The sequence below is a fragment of the Lynx canadensis genome, chromosome B1 (genome assembly GCF_007474595.2).
Source record: "Lynx canadensis isolate LIC74 chromosome B1, mLynCan4.pri.v2, whole genome shotgun sequence".
Lineage (NCBI taxonomy): Eukaryota > Metazoa > Chordata > Mammalia > Carnivora > Felidae > Lynx > Lynx canadensis.
This window is the reverse complement of record NC_044306.2, coordinates 157,659,659-157,675,892: the sequence shown is the minus strand read 5'-3', so window position 1 is coordinate 157,675,892 and position 16,234 is coordinate 157,659,659.

Here is a 16,234-nt window from a genome sequence, read left to right as displayed (position 1 = left end):
TCACAAATTCACAATGAATTGAAGGTTCCATATGGCACAGTGCAATAGAATGAAACTCAGAGAAATAGTGCAGGAAAACCTTAGACAAGGACAAATGCAGAGTTTACGAGAGGATGCTAAACAGAAGACTTCTGTTTTAAGTTGCAGCCTAAGATGGCAGGAGTGATGTGGCCTAAGTTTGGAAACGTGTGTCATCAACAGAAGAAACTTCAGATCATGTTACAGAGGGCCCTGAATATAAAGTTCATCAGCCTGCTGGGTATTTGGAAGTCTTTCCTCAGAAACAGAAGAACAAGCGGCCCCAGAGGAAGAGGAAACATGATCGATTGCCTTGTAAAGGGTGCTAAGAGCATTAAATGAGACAACAACTATGTAAATGTTTTGGGGATTAGGACAAAAATGAGCCATCCCTGGAAGGAAGCATGGATGGAAAGACCAGGAGTTCAACAGTCAGACAAGTGAGGGCTGTGGGTCCTCAAGCAACCCATGCAATGGCAACACATGCAACTTGGAAAGGTTACTCATTATGTCCCCAGTTCAGTTACTTTTTTTTTCCCTAAAAAGTGGGCAAAAAGCCATGGTGCTTATGAGACAACTAAATGAATTAACAATGACAAAACACAGATTCTCAATAAACATCCATCCCTACACTTGTGCTATGCTTCCTTTTTATGATTTCTCATATGTATCTTCTTGAGCAAAACACCTCTTCACTTTGTCAGCATGGTCAACTCCTACTCTCTGTCCTTGAACATGAAGTTTGGGTGCCTGGGTGGCTTAGTTGCTTGAGCATCTGGCTCTCAATTTTGGACCAAGTCATAATCTCACAGTTCTCAGATTCAAGCCCCTTGTCAGTCTCCACTCTGGCAGTGTGGAACCTGCTTGGGATTCTCTCTCCCTCTCGTTCTGACTCTCCCTGACTTATGTTCTCTCTCTCTCTCTCCCCCTCACCCCCTCTCTCTCTCTCTCTCTTTCTAAAATAAATAAATAAAAACTTAAAAAAATAAAATGAAATTCAAGTGTCATCTCAAGTGACACAGATTCCATACCCACTCTTTGCACTGTCATTAAAAAATTGTCCTGAATGCCATTATAGCATAGCACTTATCTTACTCTATTGCAATTATTTGGTTACAAAGTATATCTTGTACTAAATGGTAATTTACATGGTAAATTTTTGAGGCTACTGAACACATGCCATACAAAACTGAAATTTTTGGTTCCTAGCAAAGTATCTTAAAAATTATATATGCCTAAAATGTTTATTAAGTAAATTGAGCAAATCATATATTCAACAAGTCTATTTAATTCTGACTAGTGGCACAAGGTGGGCTTTGAGAAAATACAGTAAAACCAACACAGAAAGTCAGCACATGTTGAGTGATCTAATTAAGTTTATATTATGAAAATAGCCAAACTGAATAGTGTTAAAACTATTGTTATTGCTTCTAGGAGATGTTTTAAAATTGTGGCCAAATAATTGACTGTGACCTTTAAATGAAAGAAGAAAACTGGAAATTCATCAGTTTTGTGATTAAGGTGTTCACTATTACTTAGCCAAGTTTCATGGCACACATGTTTAAATTATCCATTTCAAGGCAAGAAAAAATGGAAACTATTTTGTACAAATGATGTATAGCTTATCGTAAGAAGTTTAGAAAAAACATAATTTGCCTTGTTGTACCTAATTAGAATGAATAAAGCATTTAATCTGGAAAACAGTGAGTATCACAATTGAGTGGAAAAATGAACATGCAGCAATTGACCCAGGAACACAATTTGTATTTGGAAAAATTTCCAGTTTCATCAAAAGAATCACTTCACTAAGAGTTATGTTTTATTCATTCAATGGTACACCGAAACCCTGATGATTTGGGATACTTAATTGCACTGATCCACTTACAAACAGCATGTGCAATTGAGCTAGTGACAGGAGACCTTTATTTATTTTAGGTTATTTTAGCACAATGTTTGTCAATGTTGTATGAGGATGAGTTGTATTTAAGTATAAGATTTGGGTGATTTTTTTTATGTGTCCCCTGAGGCTCTATCTTTGCCCAAACCATAATGAAAATGGAACAGCTTCAAACACCTATATTTTAAAACCACAGTGTTTGACTCAGTGGTAAATTAAAGAAAATTGATAAACGAGTAACTCTAAAATAAGTTTGACGAACAAAGCTTTCTCAGAAAGAAGCAAGAAATGTAGCGATCTTTTGCTTCCTGATAACAGTCCCAAAATGTGACTGTGGCCTTGCTCATCTAACATTGTGATAAAATGTTTTCCTTGGAGTTTACAGATAATGTAGAAATTTGTGTGAAGAAACACTGTTTTAAATTTCTCTATAATATCCACATTAAAATTAATCATACTCCATAAAATGAGCTAACGTGATCTCTAGATCAAGGAAAATAATCAACCATCATCATAATAATCAATCATGTTTTTCCCTAAAAAGCATTTGCTTTTTTTTATTATCATTGATAACATTGTGTTAAATGCTCCAGTGAGGTAAAACTTTTCCAGATCCATCACTTCCACTCTGGTTCTCTTAGCTAAAATGTGCACTTCGGTTCTTCGGGAAAATTCTCAAAAACCTTATACGATGTCGTGTCTTATTTTAACTTATAGAAAATATGATGTTATAAAAAGCAAATAAAAACTCAACATCTATAGGGATGTGATCATCTCTAGAGCTGCACTGACAGTAGAAAACAATAAATGCAATGTTACTGCTCAGCACATATGTAAGGTCTTCCCCTACATCATAACCTCCATTTTAGTTAAGCTAGAATTGGGTTTCTATTTAGGGCAAAGAGACCGGAAGTGCAAGTGATGTGTGACACTCTCTGGCGGAGATGGTTTACAAAACCTGACTTTTTTTTTCATTTTTCTCACTTATTCTTTCTATAATGTGGTAGGACACATGTTGAGAATGGTCATTTCAAATGGAAGGAGCATAGGCCATGTGCATCACTGAATGGAGAAGGTCTCTCATCAAATCACACACGAGTTTGTCTTCAGGGTAAGTAATTCTCTATGTTTGTCAGATTTCTTGTTCTTGTCTTAGTCCAGTTTACCCACACCAAGGAATAGCCAAGGTTGAAATGAAAGATGAGGTCATGGACCAAGTTATTTGTGGAGCTGTTTAATGAAAGTTTGTCTTCTGAATTTAAATCCCATGCTTTTCATCTGTGAACAAAGTGAAAGAAGGGCTCATTGAAGATACATGCACACTATACCAAGCCTGAAATTTTAAGTGTTGCCTTGAAATATTTCAGCCTCCAAGGGCCCCAAGGACTTGTATTTATTTATTTTTTAATTTTTATTTAATTTCCAGTTAGTTAACATACAGTGAAATATTAGTTTCAGGTATACAATTTAGTATACACGCACATACAACGTGCATTTAGTATATTACGCACATACAACGCCTAGTGCTCATCACAAGTGTCTGCCTTAGTACCTATCACCATTTAACCCATCTGCTGCCCCCCTCCCCTCCAGAAACCCTCAGTTTGTTCTCTATAGGAAAGGGCCTGGTTTATGGTTTGCCTCTCATTTTTTCCTCTATGTTCATCTGTTTTGATTCTTAAATTCTACATATTAATGGAATCATATAATATTTGCTTTCCTCTGACTTATTTCACTTAGCATAATACTCTCCAGCTCCATCCATGTCATTGCAAATAGCAAGATTTTATTCTTTTTGATGGCTGAGTAATATTCCAGTGTGTGTGTGTGTGTGTGTATGTGTGTGTGTGTGTGTGTGTACCACAATTCTTTATCCATTCATCAGTTGATGAACTTTTGGGTTCTTTCTATAATTTGGCTATTGTTGATAATGGTGCTATAAACATTGGCATGTGTGTGTCACTTTGAATATATATTTTTGTATTCTTTGGGTAAATACCAGTAGTGCAATTGCTGGATCAAAGGATAGTTCTATTTTTAACTTTTTTAAGAACCTCCCTACTGTTCTCCAGAGTGCTACACCAGTTTGCATTCCCACCAATAGTGCCAAAGGGTCACCCTTGCTACTCATCCTCGCCAACATCTGTTGTTTTCTCTGTTGTTAATTTTAGCCATTCTAACAGGTGTGAGGTGACATCTCATGACGGTTTTGATTTGTATTTACCTGATGATGAGTGATGTTGAGCATCTTTTCGTGCATTGTGAGCCATATGATATCTTTAGAAAAGTGTCTGTTTATGTCTTCTGCCCATTTCTTCACTGGATTATTTGTGTTTGGGGCTTTGAGTTTCATAACTTCTTTATAAATTTTGGATACTAACCCTTTATCCAATATGTTATTTGAAAATACCTTCTCCCCTTCTGTAGGTTGCCTTTTGGTTTTGCTGACCGTTTCCTTCACTGTGCAGAAGATTTTTATCTTGATAAAGTCCCAACAGTTTATTTTTGCTTTTGTTTCCCTTGCCTCCAGAGACGTACCTAGTAAAAAGTTGTTATGACGACGTCAAAGAGGTTGCTGCTTGTGTTTTCCTCGAGGTTTTGATGGCTTCCTGTCTTACATTTAAGTCCTCAATCCATTTTGTATTTATTTTTGAGTATAGTGTAGAAAGTGTCCAGTTTCTTTTTTTTGCATGTTGCTGGCCAGTTTTCCCAACATTATTTGTTGAAGACACTTTTTTCCCCCCATTGGATATTCTTTCCTGCTCTGTTGAAGATTAGTTGACCATATACTTGTGGGTCCATTTCTGGGTTTTCTATTCTGTTACATTGATCTATGTGTTTATTTTTGTGCCAGTACCATAATGTCTTAATGACTACAGCTTTGTAATATAACTTGAAAACCAGAACTGTGATGCCTCGCTTAGCTTTTTGCATATTTTTTTCAAGATTTATTTGGCTATTTGGGGGTCTTTTATGGTTGCATACAAATCTTAGGATTCCTTGTTCTACCTATGTGAAAAATGCTGGTTGTATTTTATGTGTAGATTACTTTGGGTAATATGGACATTTTAACAATATTTGTCCTTCCTTTTTCTTTAAAGTTTATTTATTTTGAGAGTGAGAGCAAGCAGGGGAGGGGCAGAGAGAGGGGGGGAGAGAAAACCCCAAGCAGGCTCTGTGCTTTCAGTGCAAAGCCCAACATGGGGCTCATGAGATCATGACCTGAGCTGAAATCAAGAGTCGGATGCTTAACCAACTGAGTCACACAGGCACCCTGATTTGTCCTTCCAATCCATGAGTATGGAATGTTTTTCCATTTCTTTGTTTCATCTTCAGTTTTTTTCTTCAGTGTTCTATAGTTTTCAGAGTACAGATTTACCTCTTTAGTTAGGTTTATTCCAGGGTATCTTATGGTTTTTGAACAATTGTAAATGGGATTGATTCCTTGATATCCCTTCTGCTATTTAATTAATAGTGTATAGAAATGCAACAGATTTCTGTATGTTGATTTTGTATCCTGTGATCTGTGTATCAGATCTAGCAATTTTCTGGTGGAGTCTTTCAGTTTTTCTACCTAGACTTTCATGCCCTCTGTGAATAGTGAATGTTTGACTTGTTCCTTGCCAATTTGGATGCCTTATATGCCTTATATTTAATTTTTGTCTGATTGCTATGGCTAGGACTTCCAGTACTATGGTAAATAACAGTGGTGAGAGTGGACATCCTGTCTTGTTCCTGACTATAGAGGAAAAGCTCTCAATTTTTTTTTTCCCATTGAGGATGATAGATGCTGTTTTTTTTGTTTTTTTGTTTTTGTTTTTGTTTTTCTTTCATATACGGTCTTTATGATGTTGAGGTTGTGTCCTCCATACTCACTTTGTTTAGGGTTTTTATCAACAATGGATGCTGTATATTATTATTATTTCTTGTATTAATATGCTGTATCACACCGATTGATTTGTGAATATTGAACCACCCTTGAACACAGGAATTAATCCCATGTGATTCTGTGTAAATAATTATTTTAAAGGTACTGTTGAATTCGATTTGTTAGTATTTTGCTGAGAATTTTGACATCCATTTTCATCAGAGATATTGGCCTATCATTCTCTTTTTTAGTGGAGTCTTAGTCTGGTTTTGGAATCAGGGTAATGCTGGCCTTGTAGAATGAGGTTGAAGTTTTCCTTCCATTGCTACTTTCTGGAATGGTTTGAGAATAGGTATTAACTCTTCTTTAAATGTTTGGTAGAATTCCCCTATAAAGCCATTAAGCCCTGAGGTTGTGCAGTTTGTTATTATATAATTTTTCATAATATTCTCTTATAATTACTTGTATTTCTGTGGTGTTTGTTATGTTATCTCTTCACTCATTAGGGATTCTATTTATTTAGGTCCTTTCTCTTTTCTGTCTGATATTTCTGGCTAGGGATTTATCATTTTTTTTTTTAATTTTCTCAAAGAATTACCTCCTGGTTTCATTGATCTGTTCTACTGTTTTGTTGTTTTCTTTTGTTTTGTTATTGATTCTGTATAATTTATTTCTGCTCTGATCTTTGTTATTTCTCTTTTTCTTTTGGTTTTAGCCTTCATTTGTTGTCCTTTTTCTAACTCCTCTAGGTATAAGATTAGGTTTCATATTTGAAATTTTTCTTGCTTCTTGAGTTAGGTCTGTATTGCTATATATTTCCCTCTTGGGACCGCTTTTGCCACATCCAAAAAAGTTTGGGTCCGTCATGTTTTCATTTTCATTTGTTTTCATGTATTTTTTAAAATTTCTTCTTTAATTTCTGGGTTGCCCCATTTATTCTGTAGTAGGATGTTCTTTAGCCTCCATGTATTTGTGGTCTTTCCAAACTTTTTTATTGTAATTGACTTCAAGTTTCATAACATTGTGGTATGAAAATATGCATGGTATGATCTCAATATTTTTGTATTTATTGAGAGCTGATTTATGACCTAGTACATAATCTATTATGGAGAATGTCCCATGTGCACTTGAAAAGAATGTGTATTCTGCTGTTTTAGGATGAAATGTTCCCAGTATATCTGTTAAGTCCATCTGGTTCAGTATGTCATTCAAAGGCATTTTTTCCTTATTGATTTTCTGCTTAGATTATCTGTCCATTGATATAAGTAGGGTGTTAAATGGCCCTACTATTGTTGTAGTATTATTAATGAGTTCCTTTATGTTTGTCATTGTTTAATATGTTTGGGTGCTACCAAGTTGGGAGAATAAATATTTACAATTGTTAGATCTTGTGGTATATATCCCTTTATTATGATATAGTGCCCTTCTTCATCTCTTGTTACAGCCTTTGTTTTAAAATCTAGCTTTTCTGACATAAGTGTGGCTTCTCTGGCTTTCTTTTGACTTTCATCTGAATGATAAATGGTTCTCCATTCCTTCGCTTTCAATCTGCAGGTGTATTTAGGTCTAAAATGAATCTCTTGAAGGCAGCATATAGATGGATTTTATTTTTCTATTCATTCTGATACCCTATGTCTTTTAATTTGAGCATTTAGTCCATTGACATGTAGAGTGATTACTGATAGATATAAATTTAGTGTCATTGTATTACCTGTAAAGTCAGTGTTCTGGTGATTTTCTGTGCCCCTTTCCAGTCTTTGTCACTTAGGGTCTTTCTTTCCATTCAAAGAGTCCTCTTTAATATTTCTTGCAGGGCTGGTTTAGTGGTCACAGACACCTTTAGTTTTTGTTTGTCTGGGAAACCTTAAGTGTCTAAGCTAAGTGGCAAAGCATCTGACTCTTTATTTCGGTTCAGGTCATGATCTCATGGTTCTTGAGACCGAACTCCAAGTTGTGTTCTGTGTTAACAGTATGGAGCCTGCTTGTACTCTCTCCTTCTCTGCCCCTACCACTTGTGCATGCACTTTCTTTCTCTCTCAATAATAATTAAATAAACTTAAAAAAAAAAAGTTAATGCAATCCCCACACAAGGAACAGAGGACACCCTACCACCTTCTTACTACAAAGCCTGTCTCCCAGTAACCCTGTTGATTCACTCTAATCCTGAGTACACCTTGCGGCCATGCAGTGTTCTTGTCTCCCAAGACTATGAATATATGTGACTAAAAAAAGGTGGCCAATATCATTTGTTGAGTGTAGGGTGTTGTGTGTTAAGCCATCGCATACTATTTAGGTGGGGAATCTTTCCAATGCCATCATGGTGAATAAAAGATTATCAGAATGAACACACACACAGACATATACACATGGCTGATCTTATACAGAATTTAACTAACATTTCTATCAAGTACAGTTACTAAGGTGAAGGAAAAAAGAAAAAAATTAAAAAGGCAGAAATATATGATATAGGAAATGTGACCAATAGTTGGATAAAGATAAACAACTGAGAAAAGTTTGTCTAGCAGCTTTTGGGAAGATAGAAAAGTGGCTTATTTCAGTAAGTATAAAGTTATTTTGGAAAAATAAAGTTTTATGATATTCTCCAACAATATGCAGCAGTACTTAAATAAAAGGCAAACCAAATGATGAGATTATTCATAGTTGGGTAGCATTGAGATAGTTATAACAGAAGGACACTGAAAAAGTAACTTCCTAAACTTACATTAAACACATGATAATAAATATTCTGGAATATGTAATCTATCAGGGCCACAAGACAAATAGAAAAATTTATGTTTTTGTTGTAGATTGAGAATACATTGAAGGAGTTGTTTTTATTTACTAGGTACTGTACAGGTCAACCTGTGTATTTAAAAAGATGAACACTACCTATCCATAAATTATTCATCATTGCTTTTTTTTTTAAGTTTACTTATTTATTTTGAGAGAGAGAGAGAGAGAGAGAGAGAGAGAGAAAGCATGTACATGAGTGGGGGAGGGACAGAGAGAGAGATTGAAACCCAAGTAGGCTCTGCTCCCTCAGCACAGAGACCGATGCTGGGTTTGATCCCACAAACTGAGATCATTACCTGAACTGAGATCAAGAGTTGGACACTCAATCACCTGAGCCACCCAGGCACCCCTATGCATCATCATTTATACACTTCTAAACATGTATTTTTACATGATCGCCAATACAATTTTTTTTCAAATAAATTGGTTCCATGGATATTTAGATAAATTATAATCCCATATAGTAATAGAGTTGAGTATACTTACATAAGCAAGAATAACAATGCTGAAGTTGGGAAGGATCCAAAGTTATAAGAATGTTTATGATCAAGATACAATATTAGTAAAGAAAAAACACTAAACTTATTTCCAAGTGTGAGGATGATATTATAATGAATCATGATAGGCATCTTTACAGATGAAATCAATACTATCATTTGATCCATTTGATTGAACTTCTTAAGATAACTTCCTGCCTGGCAAATGAACTTAATTTAATCTTCAAGTGATTTCTATTGTTGCTATACTTATGTAAGCACACTTAAGTGATTCTAAGGTTATAGGTTAAATACTTATTCAATTCTTATATGCTATTTAAACAGGAATTATAAATAAGTAATATTTATTTATAAGCAATATATAGAAGCAAACAGAAGTCATATTCTATGACAACTGGCAAATTTATTTATTCAAATTTTTAGTCCACATTAATTTATATGGCAATAAAACAATGGTAAAACCTAATAAGTAAAATAAATAGGAGGCAAGTTTAAGTGAGACGATGGACTTGCATGCTACCACTGACGTCTCTGTAATATTCCTATATTTAAAAACCTAAAAAAAATTAACCATAAAACTATCACATCAGGATGTCAGGGGTATCTTAAATCAAAAAACTAAATGAAGCAGAATTACACCAGGATTTAGATTCCCCATGGGAATTTATGATAGTAATCTAAGTTGTTGAGTACACAGACTGTTTCATGAACTTCACACATCCCCACAGTAGTCTGTAATCATCCAAATAACCCTCAAGGCACAGTATACCAATATAATTTTACAGATGTATTCTGAATAGCTCTGGTTTCCTTAGGATGCTTGTGAGGAATATTCATGTTCTCTTATGCATAGATAAATATCATAAGGGACTGTTATCAGTTCTCGTAGGAGTTTTTGGAGGTATTTATAAAGAATCTCATTATAATATCACTTATTTAATGTCCTTTGGTTTAAATAAAAAAAAAACATTAAAATAAAAGCTAATATAGAAAAGACTAGACTATTTATTCAAAACCTCTTGCTCCATATCTACACAAACTTTTAAGAAAGCCCACATGCCCTTCCACTGTTGTCAACATTGCAAACCTGCAAACCCCAGTCCACGTTTGGGACAAAATACCTAAGTTAGTTTTCCTTCATTATCTTTCAAGCCACCTTCAGACCTGCTTGAAAGTCTGCTCTACTCTCCCCAGAAAGCCTCACTTATGAGTAATAAACTTTTCCTAATCTCTTGTGCATGTGTGGTATCATCTGTGTAGACACTTGAACCAAAGTTTGGGTAATGGGGTCCATCCTGAGTCCATAGGATGACTACATAATTAAGAATAATAAATGAAGAAATAGCATATTAAAAAAATGTGCCAGCCAAAATAATTTCTTATGGAACTATTCATTCTCTATTTTCTTTTTCTTTTTTTTCAACGTTTTTATTTATTTTTGGGACAGAGAGAGACAGAGCATGAACGAGGGAGGGGTAGAGAGAGAGGGAGACACAGAATCGGAAACAGGCTCCAGGCTCCGAGCCATCAGCCCAGAGCCTGACGCGGGGCTCGAACTCACAGACCGCGAGATCGTGACCTGGCTGAAGTCGGACGCTTAACCGACTGCACCACCCAGGCGCCCCTCATTCTCTATTTTCAACACTATTTCTGTCACCTATTTTTTTCAAACCAATGCTGAACACAGGTGCTTAGAGATTTGCTTCTGCTCAGGATATAGAAATCTCAAGAATACCATATCATCTGAAAGGTAAGAAAAAAAGTGGATATTCTGCCCCAAGAAACGGGGCAAAAATCCATTGCTTCTGTTTTGTTTGTGTGTGTTTCTCTAAAGAAGGGCTAAGGAAAAATCTCTTGGACCCTGGATACTGAATCAATATAAAAAGATAGGTAACAAGTGATATACAACTGGTAATTGTAATTATCACTGTTCCTGCATTGTCATCAAAGAATGCTATCTATATAATTTTTAATTTTTGTTATTTATTATTTTGTTAATGGTTTATGATAAAATATAATAGTGCATTTTCTTTTCTCAAGATGCATATATTAGTATATTTTAATGATGTCAACACTTTAATTACGTTATTTATGTCCTTTAGATTTTATTCACTTTAGGGGCACCTGGGTGGCTTAGGTGGTTGACCATCCAACTATTTATTTCAGCTCAGGTAATGATCCCAGAGTGTGGGATCAAGCCCTCCGTCAGGCTCTGCCTTGTGTATGAAGACTGCTTAAGATTCTCTCTCTCTCTCTCTCTCTCTCTCTCTCTCTGTCTCTCTCTCCCCACCCACTGTGCCTATCCCCTGTTCTCTCTGTCTCTCAAATTTAAAACAAAACAACTATATTTTATTTATTTTAGCTTGTTTTATCTATTAAGGATCATGATAATTGTTTTTAAACATATTAGTAATAATTTTCTATTTCTCTTTGCATTTCCTATCTTTTTTCATGGAATTTGAAGCTTAATAGTGTGTTGCATAGATATACTTGACTATTTCATACAATTGCATATCGTTCCTAAAATATTATTATAAAGTGCCTTTTTAAAAATGAATATGTTTTTTTTCAAATCTTAACATAATAGATAATGATGGTTTTTGTTTTGGTTTGGTTTTCGGTTTTCTAGTTTATATTTGCCTGTTTTACTTTTCCCAATCCTTACATTTTCAATATTTTCTGAAGGAATTTCAAAGATTCTTATAACTAGAGGAAAATTGACATTTTGCTTTGAGATACAAAATAGAAAGTTAACTTTTAATAGGTGGGTTCAGATAACATATGTTCACTGATAGACATTGTTTTATTGTGTCTTATAGGCTTATAATTTCCCCTTTGAAAACTTGAAAAAATTCACAAAAAAACTATTTCCTTGTATTTAAGTATATTCACGTTTATTCTGATAGATTGGTTTCTACTCTTTGTTTTACTAGCAGTTAACTTCATAAACCTAATTTTCCATGTTGCCTTTTATTTACTTATTTTTTTAAGTTTATTTATTTATTTTGAGAGAGAGAGAGAGAGAGAGAGAGAGAGAGAGAGAGAGAAAATCTCCATGCTCCCTGCTGAGCCCAACACAGGGCTGGATCTCAGGAACAGTGAGATCATGACCTAGCCAAAATCAAAAGTCAGATGCTTAAGTGACAGAGCCACCCAGGCGCCCCCCCCCCCCCCGATTAAAAGCTTGCCTTCTAATCCTCTATTTTTCAGACACTATCAATGAACCTCTTACAGGAGCATAAGTACAATTAGTACATTTCCTTTTCCACTGTCTTCCTATCACTTTCCTCTCCAAAAAATGCAAATTTAGTTGGTTATATTGGCTTTCCTATCTTTTATTTTAGTTTTCTTCAACATAGTTGACATGTACTTTAGGGAAATCACCTTTACTTCTAACAATATATTTGGGGAAATAATCAAACTGTCTCACACTTTCACTTCCCCTTTTCCTCTGAATAATTTTTATATGCTTATCTTTTTATTCAGTTAACACATTAACTTTTTTTTAATATAACAAGATTATTAATATTTTAATCTTGTTTAAAGTCTTATTTAATACTGTAAATTATTTTGGGTGACCTTTAGTCTTTTTGCTTTGGCGCTCTTCATAACAAACTAATTGCTTGAAGTTTGAACTTTAGATATTTCTTAGTGAACACATGGGAAAGTTACATCCTCAAGTACTATATGCCAAAAGTGTATATGTATTGCCTCTTACATGAATGATAGCTTCAAGGTGCACATAGTCTTTGGGTCTCTTTCTTTTCTTAAGGACCTTGTAGATTATATAGCACTGAATGTTGTTATAAAAAACATCTGGGGTTACCCTAGATTCTCTTCGTTATAGCCTGGCTTCTTCTTCACAATGGTCAAAGGCATTCTTATATTATCTTTAAATTACAAGAGTTTATTAAGGCGATGTCTTTGTGATGAGTATTTAGTTCCAAATTATCATTTTCCCAATGCTTATGTGCTCAATCTTTCCTGAAGTACTTTAACAGGACCCAAATAGAAGCAGTTCCTACTGACTAAAAAGGGACATTTTGATCACTTATAAAGTCTGTAAATGCAATGGATTATAGTGCATCAAACATGTGAAATACATAAATTCATAATGACAAACACACATACAAAACTTGCTCCTTGATCACGTTTGTCATAAACTAGGAAACCAGCTCATTGTTTGGAAAACTGACAAATTACTATAAAAAATGAACCATTTATCTTATTTTTCCTTTATGAACTTTATCTAGGGATAGCAAAGTAGCTGAAGAGAGGAAGTTTCTCTTTACAAAGACATTCCAGCCCATAATTGAAGAAAGAATTTTGTACCACAGAATGGATTCATAAATGTGAACAATGATTTCAAACCTTGATAAGAACACAAAATAAATAAGATATTTTATACCTTCTGATGGAAATATATAACATCTCCTGTGAAGTGGTTTTGCCAAAATCTTAAATTCAGCAATCACTTCCTGTATTTAAGTGTCAATATTTAGGAAATACCTCAAGAGAAGATTATGTCAAGCCATAAATAAGGAAGCAAATCCAAATTGTGGGAAACTTTGTAAGAAAAATTACCTGTTTTTTTCAAACAAAACAATAAAAAATTGCAAGGAGAAAAAAAGGAAAGGGATGTGAAAGACTTTGAGACATAATAACTAACCCTAACATGTAGACCAAAAGTAAAACTTATAGAACAATGAATAATGTGAATATTGGTAATATTAAGGTATTATTTTATTGCTGATTTGTGCTATGAACAACAGCATTGGGGTTATGTGTATAAAGTGGAATCTTTGTAATTTATAAATAAATGGTAGCCAATTTATTGATACAATTATATAATTTCTGAAACTTACTTCTCATAATCTTTGTGGCTCTTGGTAGATGGGAAAGTATATTGTGCATGAATTTATAAATTTTGAAGTTTAGAAAGGGTTATAGGAGTTTTAATTACAACTCTTTTTCTTTTGCACATATATTTTAAATTTTCTCTAAAAAGGCAAAAATAGGGGCACCTGGGTGGCTCAGTGGGTTAAGCGACCAACTTCGGCTCGGGTCATGATCTCGTGGTTTGTGAGTTGGAGCCCTGCATCCGGGCTCTGTGCTGACAGCTCAGAGCCTGGAGCCTGTTTCAGATTCTGTGTCTCCCTCTCTCTCTGACCCTCCGCTACTCATGCTCTGTCTCTCTCTGTCTCTAAAAAATAAATAAATGTTAAAAAAAATTAAAAAATAAATAAATAAAATAAAAAGGCAAAAATAAATAATCCCTCATTAAATAATTTGTTCTTTTGAGAGTCAGAACACAAAACCAAACAGGATAGGCAATATACTCTCTTGAGAAGAATTTTTGTATCCAAGCCTACAACTTTGATTGTAATTATGCGCTATGGATTAGAATGTGAATTGAATTTGTGTGAAAGACATGATCAAAGAAGTTATCTGATATAACATATTAGATGATTTTGTTATTGCTGTTGTTGAGTGTTCAAATGTTCCTGATATTATTTGGACATCTCACTGAAAAAGCTTCAAGAGTCAATGATGAGGACAATCTACATAAAATTCATAAACATTTACTAATACCTATATATGAGAAAAGATAAAATATATTATAACATTTTAAGAAAAGGAAAGTATTTTAATAAGAAAGTACTTATGTTAATTATCCTCACACTTCATGTATTTTATTTTCTCAATTTCTACCAAATATTATATTTTGCATTTCTAGGATGTCTTTCTGGGAAAAAAAATAAGTGATTCAACAAACTCTTCTGACTAATTCTTACAGTTTTTATTATAATTTTTGGATACATTTAAATTTGTTTTTAATATGTATGTATCCAGCAGTTTCTTTTCAAATACGTTCTCTGTGCCTTGTAATATAATAGCAGAATAAAGTCATCTAATCATGCAAGTATTTCATAGTATTAAAGGGACAAGAGATATTCCCAAAAGTCTTCTTTATTTTAAAAAAAAATTTTTTAACGTTTATTTATTTTTGAGACAGAGAGAGACACAGCATGAACGGGGGAGGGTCAGAGAGAGGGAGACACAGAATCTGAAACAGGCTCCAGGCTCTGAGCTGTCAGCACTGAGCCCAACGCGGGGCTCAAACTCACAGACTGCGAGATCATGACCTGAGCCGAAGTCGGCCGCTTAACCGACTGAGCCACCCAGTCACCCCCCAAAAGTCTTCTTTAAAGAACAGAAACACAATGCCTGAAATAGTGACAAACAAGTACCAAATTATCCCCTTATGCAGCTAACAATTCTTTCCAGAGCATCTAATAATTTAAGACAGAATAACATGTACTTTTTAATTCCTGGTGGACACTATATTAATACAATAGTTAATTTTTCATATCTAGTCTACCAGTGTTTATGGCACTAGTCTAAAGTTTTTATGGCAGCCATGATGATATTAAAATAATTTTATTGTGACCTTGTTATAAAAAAAGAATTAGTTATGATTATATAGCATTAAAAGACCTTAACAATGTCATATGATGATAAAACTAAACTATGATGGGAATTTGAAAAGATCAAAATATATAAAACAAATGCAAATTTTCAAAACATAATTTATGACATTCTGATATCAATCCTCCACATTCAAATTTATTATTTTTAAAGTATGATCATTTAGTCATATGGGTTATGTATATGTATCTGTTTTTTTTTAATTTTTTTTAATGTTTGTTTATTTTTGAGACAGAGAGAGACAGAGCATGAACGGGGGAGGGTCAGAGGGAGAGGGAGACACAGAATCTGAAGCAGGCTCCAGGCTCTGAGCTGTCAGCACAGAGTCTGACGCGGGGCTCGAACTCACGGACCGTGAGATCATGACCTGAGCCGAAGTCGGACGCTCAGCTGACTGAGCCACCCAGGCGCCCCTATGTGTCTGTTTTAACAGAGGAAGTGGGGTGAGAAAGAGGAGTGGAAATGATAAATTGATGTTCAACTTAGTAGCTTTCTTACATACCAATAATGATCAGCTATTATAGGTTTTTTTTTTATTTTCAAGTTATTCCATAAATTTTTGTCTGTTTTTAAGAGAAGTCAAAGTCAAATGTCTTAAATAACTATTTTAATTATTTTCATAATTATTTCCTTACCAATTCTCTGACTTTACAGGCACAAAAAGTGACATCC